Genomic DNA, 12,969 nt, shown 5'->3' with positions numbered 1-12,969 from the left:
TACTAACATAATCTAAAAGAGGTACTTTTTTCGAGTATATAGTTAACACAGTAATCTAAGCTAATTTTCAATTATTACAGGATCTCGTCATAGAAGAAATGAGAATATTAAAAATGTTTTGTGTAATAGCGTATATATAGATATATATATGTATATTATGTTGACTTTACACATTTTTTTCACAACTATTCCGATAATAATGTCGGTCTTACTTTCAAAAGCACTTCAGCTACTGAGAGACTTGTAATAATGTGTTTTATAACTCACCAAAAGTTATCTCTAGTTAAAACAAAATACGAAAAAATATATAAAATCCATCGGTTTGTTTTAAATTGAGCACAAACCTACACGAGGGATATCTGCGCTAGCCATCCCTAGTCTGGCGGTTAAAACAAGAGGAAAGGCGGATATTCATCACCACTCACCACCAACTCTTGAGCTACTCTTTAACCAACGAATAATCGGATTAACCGACACATTATAATGCTCCTACGGTAGACAGATTGCTTGTCGAGCGCCCTAACCACATAGCTATACCGGGCCTTATGAAACTGTCGAAACAAGACTGTGTTGTTATCACTAATTAAAGCTTAAAAATAGCACGATGCATTTTTTAACTAAAATGTGGCTCTGATTTAAAAACAATCTAACAAATTATACTATAGTTTATTTTACAACAGTTAAACTTCCATATTCTCGAGTAAAACCTTTATTAGTAATGCCATTTGATAAACATTTGTTTCAATTGTTCACAAGATTGTTTTCAGAGAAATTATGTAAACTTTCGCGGCATTGCTGTATCGAAGTAACTTGCTTCATCAACATTAGCATATAGTATTTAACATAGCACACCTTACATAATACACACTGCTGTTGTTGCCAGGTAGCATTAAATTGGCTTCTGTTTGGCTAACATAATACAGTTAATGTAATAGTTTTCAGCATTCTATCGTAATTTGATGTCTTAATAAAGTCTAAATGTTTAGGCTGTGATACAAGAAAGGGAGTTAACAGTACAGTAACTGTATTTTATTTTAATTCTGAAATAATGATTTGATCAAACGTAGGAAATAATGCCCTGGTCGTATATAAATGCTCAAAACGAGAGTGTTTTTGACACATTCGTTTAAGCTATGATATTAAGACCTGTTTGGTGAGTAGCTTCTATTCAAGTCTTTGGTTACTTCATACAGAAGTTGCAATTATCGGATCGAATTTTTAAGTACAAATTATGCAGTTATACTAGATAAAAGTTATTGTGTCAACGTACATTTCAGTACGATTTTTAGTTTTTTGCAACCCTGTAAGAATTTTGAGTGCCATCAATAAGTAACGCAACATTATCTGTAAATTGCCAATTATGAGATTTATTTTTATAGTGTTTTAAAAAAATACAAGATATATGAAACTACATTTACTAGCTACATGCTCAACACAATATATACATTTTTATTTCTTTTATCCTTATTCAAACACAACTCATAGTAAACTGTGTGATCCTCGGTTCACCAATACCTCAACAAATTGACGAATATTACCTCAAAAGGTAAAAACCTACCTTCAAAAAGTGTTTGTTTTTTGTTACAATATTTGTTCATTTATCTTACCTTTTTAAACCTTAAATAGCTTTTTAATTTATGTTCGGATACCTTTTTTACCTTTTTACATACACTTGAAAAAGTTGTTTGTAATGTACTTTCTATAAATATATTTAAAAATGATGACCTATATTAAATGTTATTTTCTTAACACGTAAGTTGGCAGTTACTAAAATAGCTATGGACAAACCATTTTTCCTCTCAGTTTGATATAGATAGCTAAAAGCGAGAGAAGATGTAGTGATAAAGCAAATGATGGGCGTAATGTTGTCATGAATATTAACCACTGATGTTAAAATGAACACCAGCAGATATCCAAGAGCTGAAGCTGTTTTATGTAACAACTTATTTTAACTTGTGCTGTTTGAAAAGTTTATGAATAGCATCAGAGAGTAAGTCCTATTAAAAATATCGGTATACTGTATACATTATCATCTATCTGTCTGTTGATGCCTAACAATAATAAACAGTTTTTAAAAAAAACAAATGTGACATCAATATTTTTTTCATAAACTATTTGTCCATTCGCTACAAACTCTATTGACAGTAACTGCAGACACTCAGAGAACTCAGATTTATAGTGAAGATTAACGATCCAATAAGCGTCACTATTTTTTACCCTTACGAATTGGTAAATTAAGTGCACTAACAACAACCTAACTTGACTGTAATAGCCAAATCTGAACAAGCGATATGTATGACCAATTCTTCTATAGTAATGTGTGTCTTTGTATATGTATTTCGGGACGTTGTGACTAAGCCCCGCTAATGATGATCCGAAGCTCCCTTCTCTGTGCCACACAAGTGTGGTGTAAGCAACTACCGCACCAGTAGGATCGTTGTGACTACAATCACAGCTTACCAGTTTCAGGTTTAAGGAAGAATTATCGAACACTCTGAAACATCTCGTACTTTTCATTTTAACGCCCCATAAAAGAAAGTGAAGCCATTTGGAAGTTTTAATGATGAAACGATATCCGCCGAGACAGACATATTGGGGTCAATGGGGAGATAAAGCTAAAAAGCTATAAATCGACTAGTGGTTGTGAAGCTAGCTATGGTACTATTCTCGTTGAATAACCTTATTTGCTTCCATATCTAATCGATTTATCTTTCTTCTACACAAAAGGAAACTTTTGTAGTTATTGTTTCGTTGCTTTCATTTCTATGATTATGTATAAATAAGAAAAGTCTGATGTCGAGAGCAAAGGGAAGAAATTAGTTTCAGGAAAGGAAAGTGTCATTATTCTATTTCTATGGTGATCATGTTTCTTGAACAGAATTAAAATGTAAGGCTATTATTTCTACAATACGTCCTCCAATTGGCTGTTTATCTTTTTTCATAAACACATTCAGAAAGAGCGACACAGTTTTGAATGTCTTCACGTATATAAGAATCTCGATGTTGAAATTTTATTGAAATATTTAATTATTCTTCGCACATCACAGATTCGTCAATGTCTCAAAATTAAGGGTGTAAAAACTAACGCATATAATGGAAAATGTACACAGAACAGTGTCAAATATATAACATTCCAATGTGTTGTACTTCCAAATTTTTTACCATTTCATATCACATTATCATCTTCCATGAACATATTACTTTAAATGGTTACTTATTTTATGTTAGCAATTGTAATGCTTCTTACCATCTTACACATCTGTAACTGTCTTGTACCCGTAAATTATACACGTCAATCCATATAAATATTTTTTGTAATTACACTAATAAATTAAATACGATTTTTAGTAAGTGCAAAAAAGTATCACAGTATAGTTTTTATTTTATAGCCACGAGATTTCTTAGTTCTAACCTGAGCTATAATTTAAAATTAATTTTACTATCTTATTTTCTCAAACGTATAATTTCAGTATTCAACAAAAGTTTTATCTGTGTGTGTTTTCTTATAGCAAACCCACATTGGACCATCTGCTGAGTCCACGATAAGTTTTATAGTACAGATTTATCATATTATACTTTCGTTGACATACAAAAGCATTACGTATGCGAGAAATAGTCGCATGTTAGAGCAAAATTGGTATAGTTGGTGTTTTTACCCATTATTTAATTAATTGAGTATTACTAGATCTTATATTCATTATCTTAATTTTTTCTATGATAGCCACAACTTATTCATTGATTAATTGTATACAATTATTTTATGTTATATTTTTAATCAAAGACATGGCTGATTGATAATTTTGCATATTATATTTATGTTCCTGTCAAAGAGCAACGGTGTGTGTGTGTTTTTCTTATAGCAAAGCCACAAAGGGCTATCTGCTCAACCTACCGAAGAGCAACGAATCCAGTAAGATAGTGTAATAACTCACGAATTGCGTATTTCACAACATTTTAATTTGAATTACATTTAAATTGTTATGATGTTTACATTATTTTAGATGATATCCACACTATACAAATGCTTTCGATTATAGTATTATTTGTATTACAGTGTTGAGTACTAGACTACTTTAATAAAGTTTAATCATAGTAAAATAACTTTATCAACATAAAATTATTAACATAAATCAGAACTTCATATTTGTAAACATTAATAATATAGAACAATGATTTTAAACTGATGTTGCATCAGGATGTTGTATATAGTACACAGGACGATTAAGAAAACAAAAAAAAATATATCTTTAAAATGCTTGAAACAAACGCCTTGTAAATCCCATTAGTTTTAATATGTTAGTATTTCTCCCATTGATGCATACCGATTTCTGGTTTTGACCATGTGGTACATGAGATAAAAAAGCTTACAATCAATGGGCTATAAAACATTCGATGTCTGTTATAACTATTACCTGTTAACTTAAATAATATCGAGATAGTTACGTAACTTATAAGTAGCCCAATCTCTTAAAACAGCGTACGCGAGTAAAAGGAAACTGATTTTAATTTAGAAGTAAAAGAACACTTCTATGGTTGGAGAGGTGTACATTCAATACATCACGCAATTCCAAGTAAAACGTAATAAATTACTAAGATCAAAATAACTAACGAGAATTCTGAAATTCAGAAACATAGCAGTCGCCTTTTATGATGAATCTTAAAGCTAGTAATAAAGTTCCAGCATACTTTTTATACACTTATCAGTATAACATAGCAAAACAATATAAGAATCATATCTTCTTTACCTACAAATACTTATGTGTTCTACTCAGCATTAGAAGAAAACAGCCAGAAGTGGCTCGATCAGCATTAGTTCACTATGGCGCACAGAAGTAATTTAATTTAGCTTTATTTTAGTTTTCTTACGTAACTATGGTGAGCCTCAAAAGTTTTTCACGACGTTAAAATAAAGCGCATTTTCGTAAGTAACGATTCTGTAATACATTTAGAACATAATGTTTAGGGATAGTAATGGTAGATTTTTATTTCAATGGACCATCCTTTTCTTCTTTTCTCATACATGATGTAGTGCTTTCAACATTTTGTACTTAACTAAAAATAATTGTTCGTTTTATATTACGTTAAACATTCTTAATTATTTAAGGATTTAGAGCTACATTTAATCTTTTAAGAAACAGAATCACAACTGATTTCAAAATTAGAAAGAGGGTAGGATAACTTACTAACAAAGATCTAAAGTTTACAGCAGTATTTTTGTATATTTTTCTTCACTAAATTTAGTATCTCATTTAGTACTTACTTGAAGAGTTTTAACTTTTCAACAATTTTTGTGACACTTCTTAATAATAATAGAAAGTATATAATTGTCTCTTGTTTTAGATTACATTATACTTGTTTGTTTCACGAACGTTTTTGTAGTTTAATTTCATCGACTTACATTTCTTCTACTTAAAATTGTTATAGTATTCAGATAAGTTAAAGCTTTTACTTCCTTCTCATGAAAAAGTCACCCATTGTAACTTGTTTGAATACTCTATTATTCATACAAGACATGTTAAATAATCTATTTTGCAAAAATAAAAACTATTCTGAATGATAAATTGTTATTATTGAGCAAGGCTTGAACAAATTAATCTGGGTATTAACTTATTTCTGAATGTTTAGAAATTCTGCTTAAACCATTTTGCATATCCAGCTTTGGATAAATGAATAACGATGAAACGCAGAAATTGTTCGTAAAGTTTGTGGAATTTAATATGAAAGTTTTACATCACAAAATAACAGGGAATTAGATATCGCAAGCAATATTTCATTGTTTACTTATTGTTATTCCGCGGGCTTAAAATCCAGTCCAAAATGCAATGTTCACAAAACATTAAACCATTTCCAGAAGCAAATGTTTAGTAATGTCATTTAGATTACATTTTTTGACGTAGTCCTTTGAAGCATTCTCATTGTGATATGTCAATTTATTTATATTTTTATCTAAATGATTCCTACAATGCTAAAAATACGTTAATATTTTAGAGTACTGAGTTCGAATTCAAACAAAACTATGAACATTTTAAAAACCTCTTTAATCACTCATTTATTATTCATATATACCTATGTATGTTATTTCGTGATTTATTTTTAACAGACCAAAGAGGTATTGGAATTTAAACCTTTGATCTGTCCAACGTAGAATAAACAACATTTACGATAACGAATAAATAGTTTATAGATATACCAGAATTATATAAATTTAACCCAATATGGTACAGTAATTCAACGACAAGGAGGAAGGTCCTTGCTCATGTGTGCTCACATGTTCAAAATGAGAAAGTAACATATTTAAGTATTTTAACTCTTCATAAAGAATTGTTTTTTGTTTTGTTTAATTTCGCGCATAGCTACACGAAGGCTACCTGCGCTAGCCGTCCCTAATTTAGCAATGTAAGACTAGATGAGAGGCACTACTCACCGCTAACTCTTGGGCAACTCTGTTACCAACGAATAGTGGAAAAAACCGTAACATTATAACGCCCCCACAGCTGAAAGGGCAAGCATGTTTGGCGTGACGGATATTTGAACTCGCGACCCTTGGAGTACGAGTTGACTTCTTTAACCACCTGGCCATGCCGGGCCTCTTCTTGAAGGAAGTTAGATTATTACTTGAAAAACCAACCAAGAAAACATCAATTAAGTCTTTTCTAAATTTAATCAATACTGAGTGTCTGTGTTTATGTGTGTTTTTCTTATAGCAAAGCCACACCGAGCTATCTGCTGTGTCCACCGACTGGAATCGAACCACAGATTTTAGCGTTATAAATCCAAAGACTTACTGTTGTTCCAGCGGGAGACATCGATAAGTAAATGCACGAGGTTCACTTTAATTTCGTGTTTTTTTCTTATTAGAGATACCTTAGTCGAGTGAATTAATCTTTGCACAACAGGTGATTTGTTTGTTTGTTTTGAATTCTCGCACAAAGCTATACTAGGACTACCTGCCCTATCCATCCCTAATTAAGCAATGTAAGCCTAGAGTGAAGGCAGCTATTCATCACCACCCACCACCAATTCGTGGATTGACCGTCAAATTATGATGTTCCGATGGCTGAAAGGGCGAGCATGTTTAGTGTGATGGGGATTCAAACAGACTTTCCTCAGATTTCGAGTCTAGTACCCTAACAACCAAGTCAGACAACAGGTAAAAAATTAATAATGTCTAATCTAGCAAAAACTCTATTTTACTGACCAAAGTAATAATGAAAATAATTTGTTTGTTTTGGAATTTCGTACAAAGCTACTCGAGGGCTATCTGTGCTAGCCGTCCCTAATTTAGCAGTGTAAGACTAGAGGGAAGGCAGCTAGTCATCACCACCCACCGCCACCTCTTGGGCTACTCTTTTACCAACGAATAGTGGGATTGACCGTCACATTATAACGCCCCCACGGCTGGGAGGGCGAGCATGTTTGGCGCGACTCGGGCGCGAACCCGCGACCCTCAGATTACGAAGCGCATGCCTTACGCGCTTGGCCATGCCAGGCCCAATGAAAAGAAACATTGGATTTTATCAGACATCTTGGGTATCAGAAAACCTTTTGTTTTAAATTATTCCGTTTGCTTGTTTTTGTTCAAGTACAATTTTAAATTTTTGATCGATACCTCTTTTATTTTAAAGCAAAAGTTAAAGTTAATTTTTACGTGTGATAAAATTTTTGTTTCTCTTTTATTATCATCAAAAACGCTTAAGCATTCTATCTCTCACAGCTCAAAAAGGAAATAAGCACACGTATTATTATTGTAGCTATGTCAACAACTAATCAAACGGAAATATTTACTGAAGAAATAATAGTCAGTGAGCTACTATGGTGTTCAATGACAGCTTATCTTCCGTCAGCCATATGTTGGTAAATATAAATGAAACTTCCTGATATTGGTGAGACATAATAACAAAATCATTCCAGTAGCAAGCCAGGAAGCCTCATAACGCAGTTTAATAAAATATAAGGAATAAATCGCTCTTTTTTAAGAAGTAGATAATGAATACTGCTAAATAACTTGTATAGCTATTTTATATAGTTATTTTAGTAAAATATACATCTATATTCACTGTTTTGATATATGCCTATCACACTTGTAACTATTTATCTTTTTTCTTCTATATAATAAAACAAAAAAAAACATTTTCCCAATAATTTTCACATGTAAACATGTTAACACTTCTCATTGTTTTACATATTGAAATGAAACCTGTTTAACAATCAATGTTATCTATTCTACCGAAGTTAATTTTTAAAGTAGTTCTTCCAAAATATATATTATATTTTTTAAAGTTCATTGGAAAGCTCAAATATTTTAACATGTTAAATTAGTTTACGATTTAGAAATAATTTAAATATATTTAGGTGTCCAAACTTCATAGGTTGTTATTGGGTTTACACCTTAAATATCGTTAAGAAAATTAATACCGCATTTGTGACTCAAAGCATTTAAACCATTATAGGCTTTAGTTCTTTTCTGAATTGATTTGTTAGAATACGTTCTTCTAGTTAATTTTTATAAAAATAATTGATATTTTGAATGTTCTGATCTATACAGTTAGGTTACTTTTTATCAGAAGATATTAATAACTAATCTAAATCAAATTGATTGTAAAATAAGATAATTTCAAGGACGTTAACATTTTTTAGAAAAATATCGTTATACTAATCAATAAATTCGTCCCTTGGGACAGCAATAAGTCTTCGGATTTATAAAGTTAAAATCAGAGGTTCGATTCCCTCAGTAGACGCAGAAGAAATTCAGTTATGGCTTTCCTATAAGAAAAACACGTACACGTTAATATATCTATCGAAAACTAACGTTTAGACCTAAACATCTTATTTTATGCATAAAATAATCTGTGTTTTACCGTTGTATACATCTTTAGGACAAATGGCATATTCGGAATGTTTTCAGCCTCTTGTATAGTAATATGAAACTGAAAGCACTACGTAGGAAAACTTGTTTGATTGGATGAGATAAGATTTGGTCGGAATTAAGAACAAAGCTACATAATGGGCTATTTGTGTTCTGCCCACTACGGGTATCGATATACTGCTGTATCACTGGGGGAGGGGGACAGAAATGAGATAATCGAGAAAAACGTTGAGGAAAGATTGTAACTACTGTGAAGTTATACATATATGTTATTGTGTGTCTGTTTTAAATTTCATGCGAAGCTTTTCAAGAGTCATTTGAGTGGAGAAATCTTTGGTTTTGAGCTGATAGATTAAGAGAAACACACCACCTACCACCAAAACTTCAGCTTCTATTGTGTTTCCGAACATTGGTATTTCTTCGTCATTTATATAGCACGTCTGCGCTCGGAAAGTTAACAACTCATTTTTGCAGCAACGGATTGCGAACCATAAATCATTAGATTCATAACCTGGTCATGTTAGACACAGCGCAACCTCCGTTTTTTTCGTGCTTTTTTGTTGGTGTTGGTGGTGCTGCTGAAGAATGGAACTAAACAACTTGTCATATTCAAGGCTAACATTAAATACGGAAATAAACATTAGAAAACGTTTTTTCTTGAAATCACGTACTTGAGTTAATATTTTCGCAGTATTTTGTATGTATGTTTTTCTTAGAGCGTTCGAATTACAATTTGAGGGTCACGGGTTTGAATCCCCGTCACAGCAAACACGCTCATCTTTTTAGCCGTGGATGCGTTATAATGTGACGGTCAATCCCACAATTCGTTGGCAAAAGAGTAGCCCAAGAGTTGGCGGTGGGTGGTAATGTCTAGCTGCCTTCCCTCTAATCTTACAGTGCTAAATTAGGGACGGTTAGCGCAGATAGCTCTTGTGTAGCTATGCGCGAAATTCAGAACAAACCAAACTTTTTAAGTAACTTTGATCTGTAATTTCATGCAATGTACTAGAAAATCAGCAGTCGCTTTGAAAAGGTACACATTAATCAGTTTGTTTGATTATTATTAAGCCCAAAGGCACACAATTGGAACCACGGGTGTCAAAACCAAATTGTTGACGTTACAAGCTCTCAAACTTAACCTTGATGAACGGGGGGCTGTTTTCATTGTAATAAATGAATACTCAATACGTTAGCACTAACTCACCTAAATTAGCAAAATAACCGCAAATATGTATATTTTTAGATTTCATATGAAATAAATAAATATAGCTAAAATGAAATAAAGCAATATTAAGTACACTTCACTAAATGCTGTTTAAATGTATTACCAAATACATTTGGTGGTGAGATAGAATAGATTTTCTTTGATTGCATTTTATACATATTAATCAGCGCCTTACTAACAATACAATGTTTGGTTCTTGGCTACTAAGAACTGCTGTCTCTCGCACGACAATGATCAATTGGATTCTTGATTATTTGGTAAATCAAAAAGTTTTTCTCTCCACTAATTCAATCTTCTAAGCCGCACATCTGTTTCTTCCCTGTTTTATTTTCACAGAGAGCTTCCACATACTTTGGTAAGTAAAACATTGCTACTTTCAGAATCAAGCTACTCCACTTATAGAATATCTGAAGTTCTCTTTTTCTTCGTTCTTAGTAGAAACAGAGCTAATTTACAAAGGTCTTAAAATCTGAAATAAATCCCAACACACTAAAATATTTAAATAACCTGACGTATTTTACGGTGAGGGAGATCTAGGTTGTATAAAACTTTCGATTCCTTGCATTAATAAAATAAAACTACTTTTTTCTGACTAAGTAGGAGGATTCACCCACTCTGATGTGTATACCCATGACAAATCTTCAAGATACGTGACTAGGTATTCATTACCAATATCATCAAAGTCTATACGGAGCATCCACATGAGGTGGACAAAGTGAATCATTCTAAATTATCTGTAACGTTCAGAACAGATAAATAATCACTCTGATAAATGTGGGTTTGGAATTGAAACTACTTTTCTCTACACTTCCTTCGTTTTTGTTTCCTCACTTGAAATATTTCCATATTTGAAAAGAAAAAAAAGTAGTTTTGACGTACCACGAAACGAAAATTAGTTGATCTAATTTAATGTTTCGTCAAGTGAAATGTAGATCTATTTGCCAAAAGCTCCATATAAATTAAATTTCACAAGTTCCAAGTGTACTCAATTTCATGTGAGATTAGCTCAAAACTTAAAGACGAAATTGTGCAACGTTTAGTAACGTTCTTCTCTAAGCTCAAGCGTCGTTATTTTAGGCTAAAATAAAATTTTGCTTCCCGATCGTTTGTATTTTCGACCTCATATGAAAAGAATTGTTGGAAAAATACTCGATAAAAATAATTTAGGAAAACACATATATATTTTTGCCATTGATATTCAAATTTTAATTTGAGACACTTAGAAATGAGAGAAACTAAGTTTAATAAGGTCGGAACTTGTGTAGGTGAAGGTCTATCTCGTTAACACAAGAATAATAGTTAATTAATTACACTAAAATCAGATATTTATACGTAATATATTCAACTTAACCCAGACAAGATGTTTAAAGAAATTTTATTATTTAGTTTAATCGATCAGTACCAGTTGTTCAGTGGTTTTAAACAATAGTTAACCTTTCCTCATTGAGAAATTTTGTTTGCATGATTATTAATTTACATAGTCATTATTTTCATTTATTAAGATACATTGTCTCTCTCGCTAAATCGTCGCATACGCACGTTCTTCTTTAACAAAGTATATTTTTCTATAATACCATGTTATGATATAACGGCAAGCAAAAAATATGATGATTTTATTTAAGTGGTTTTTCAGATATTTGCCTCCGCTAGTATAGCGGTAAGTCTACGGATTTACAACGCTAAAATCAGGGGTTCGATTTCTCTCGGTGGTCTCAGCAGGTAGTCCGATGTGGCTTTGCTATAAGAAAACACACACATTGTCAGATATTTAATTTCACTCAAGAGAAATAGCAACAAACATACTTTATTTCCCAGCATCAAATGCTAACTAATATAAATTTTGAATATATATATATATATATATTAATTTTATTATATAACTACACAACGATTTATTGTATTGTAATAATACTTTATTAGCGAGATAAGGTAAGAATACCATCTGGTCAGAAAAGAAGCGTATTGAGTAGTATCTTAACGTAATAATGTGTTACATGGTAGCAAGGAATAACGATAATAATTGATAACTACGAAGTGATAGCCTTTCAAACTGTACTAAAGAAGTAACATGTATGCTGAGGGTTCTAACTCATACCATGAGTTGTAATATGCTTCTCTCCTTATTTTCTGGCTTGCAAATGATTTTCTTTTAATTTCACGCAAAGCTACACAAGGACTATCTGCGCTAGCTGTACTTAATTCAGCAGTGTAAGCAGTTAGTCATTACCACCCTCCACCCGACCCTTGAGCTACTCTTTTACCAACGAATAGTGGGATTGATCGTAATATTATAACGCCCCCACGGCTGAAAGGGCAAGCATTCTAGCCTGCGACTCTTATATTACGAGTCGAGTGCCTTAGCCGAGCCCGGGCTTAAAAATGAAGTTTTTTTTAACAAGAATAAAAATCACAAAACAATTTACATCAAAAAAATTTATACCGTACAAAAAATTGAATTAACATATTTGCTGAGTCTTAAACTATGACGATTGGTACTTGAATTGAAACACGTTTAAGTTAAAAAGTAAAAGATAAAAAAAATTTCTCACAAACCGAAGTGAAGTACACAAAATGTAAAAAGGCGCATCAGACGTGATGAAATGTAATTTATACATATAAATTACACTATGTAACGACATTTTTACTTTTTTTTTGTTCCTGGGCAAAAAGTGTTATTTCCCAATTGCTTATGCTTAAAGTAAATGGAAAAGACCTATTTTTCTTCAAACTTTGCTTTTGTGACCTGGGTAATGAAATTTTGAAATTTACCTATTTTCCAAAACATTCCGGGTAGATTCAGTGCTGAGTAGCTGATAGAGAATTTCCTCGAATTTACAAGAATTTTCTAGAATGTTTTAGAACTTACAAGAATTTCCCA

The sequence above is a fragment of the Tachypleus tridentatus genome, chromosome 13 (assembly GCF_004210375.1).
Source record: "Tachypleus tridentatus isolate NWPU-2018 chromosome 13, ASM421037v1, whole genome shotgun sequence".
Taxonomy (NCBI): Eukaryota; Metazoa; Arthropoda; class Merostomata; order Xiphosura; family Limulidae; genus Tachypleus; species Tachypleus tridentatus.
Note: the sequence above shows the minus strand (reverse complement) of the source record.